This window comes from Limulus polyphemus, unplaced genomic scaffold (genome assembly GCF_000517525.1).
Source record: "Limulus polyphemus unplaced genomic scaffold, Limulus_polyphemus-2.1.2 Scaffold565, whole genome shotgun sequence".
NCBI lineage: Eukaryota > Metazoa > Arthropoda > Merostomata > Xiphosura > Limulidae > Limulus > Limulus polyphemus.
The window spans coordinates 500607-502851 of record NW_013666175.1 but is presented as its reverse complement, the minus strand read 5'-3'; positions in this window follow the sequence as shown (position 1 = coordinate 502851).

Genomic DNA, 2245 nt, shown 5'->3' with positions numbered 1-2245 from the left:
ATAGTTACTGATAAGAAGCAAAATTCCCAGAAATCGGTTCATCTCAGATACAGGTGATGATAATCTTCCTTGATGAAGAACAATGTTTTTTTTTTTATAAAGGAGGCGAAATGTGTGTTCGATGTCTCGGTAGTCGATGTAAGTGAATCAATATTTCGAAGAAATGGCAACTTTGTTTTTTGGAGACCAAAAATTTATAGAACTGCGCTGAGTTTTTCGACTCAAATTTAGATACTTGAATAATTTTTTATTCATGTCTTCATTTTTTTGCTTTTCTTTGAACACTTGTTTGACCATATTTTTATCTTGTTAATAGCATTTGACTTTAGTTTGTCCAGGGTTTTTATTCACGTTTATAACGACATCAAAATCTGGATTTGCTAAAAGTTAAGACAACAAGTGGTTTCGTGAAAGTTTTTAACGTATTCTTTTTTTGTGCTGTCTTGTTCTGCCTAATTTTCTTCGGTTATTTGTAGTTTCTTACCCTAATCTAAATACTAGGGTTTAGTTATGAAAAGGCTGCCCATGAACTGCTTCTTCCATGATATTGACAATATCAGTGATTGGTAAGTAAGTAGGATTTATAGCAAAAGAATTGATATTATTGATAACCTTTCATAGGAGTTTGTAATAACTTTTGATAAATAACCATGTTAAAGTAATGGAGGGGAGAGCTCCTTAATTTCCTAGGTTTGTTTCCCATCCGGGTACTTCCTGTATTATTTTATCCTTTGATAAATTACTATGTTAAAGTAATGGACGAGGGAGTTGCTTAATTTCCTAGATTTGTTTCCCATCCGGATACTTCCTGTACTGTTTTATCCTTTGATAAATAACCATGTTAAAGTAATGGAGGAGGGAGTTGCATTGTTTCCTTGCTTTGTTACACATTCAGGCACTTCCTGTATTACCTTGTGAAAAAAAAAATCATGCTTCGTTCAAGAAAGTTGCAACATTTGACAAAGTTATTTATGATGCCTATATACAATGAATTTTGTTATTACTTTTTTTTTGTAAAGGGAGATACTGATTTAATCAGAATTACAGGCAAAAAGATGTCTATTTATTAAACCTACATGACCAATAAAAACAATATTATAGTTGCTTTATTTTCTTAAGCTGATTTGAATAAAAGGTTATAAAACAAGCTGTAAAACGGATCTTTACACTCACCAGAGCAGAAAACATTTAAGTATATTTATTAAATTATAAAAGTATTTTAGACATAGGCCTCTTAGATACTGTGCCTATATGTGGGACAATTGTCTCACCAGTGCTGTGATTTGTCCCTTGGGTAATCACTATTGTTTTCCACCACTAAAAAGTTATTTCAATTTTTCTGTAAGGACTGTTCTAACATCATCTGTGGTTCGCGGGTTTGAATCCCGCTATCAAAAATGCTAGTTCTTTCAAACACATAGGCGTTATAATATGGCGAGCAGTTCCACTATTCTTTGGTAAAGAGTAGCCCAAGTGTGGATGATGTTAACTAGCAGCCTTCCCTCTAAACCATCACTTCAAAATTAAGGACGGATAGCGCAGATAACACTCGAATAGCTTTGCGCAAAATTCAACAAACAAACTCTAAGCACGGGCTAGCAAAGTCCGTATATTTGGATGGGGAGTGGGTGCATGACTGATTTTTTTTTCCGACAAAATAGCGCGCTCTGAATGAAAAAGCAATCGACATTTTCAGATGTTCTTAAACGGAAAAGGCACAGATAAAGTATTTAAACTATCAGAACCGTCAGCAGACTAGTGTGCTTCGAATGATCTAATTAAGAGCTTTATTATCTTCTCTTAGACATCTACTGAATTGTTCTCGGCATTTTCGTTGTTTGTTTAAAGATTCGTCGCAACTTTTGACAATAAGTGAGTTATTTTTCTCCCGAGATTTCCCCATAAAGACGGATACAAATTTTTCCGACAGAATTCACAGAAAATTGGACTTGTACTGACAAATAGAACATTGGGAGTTGCGGTAAAATTTACGAAAAATTAACTGACCTAATCCAAATTAAGAATTTCTAAAAACAATATGCCTTAACAAGTCCAATTTCACCGTCAAATACAATTCCAGCTTTTTTTTGTTTTTCTTACCGTCACGCACAGTTCCAAGTTTTATAAAAGCTCGAGCGTGATGCCTTTCGACAGTCGGTTAGGTCTCTGCAGAAGGTACTAACTCCACACCACCTTTAGTGGCATTTATATACTATCATAGAACTCTTAAAAACATCTAGACTAT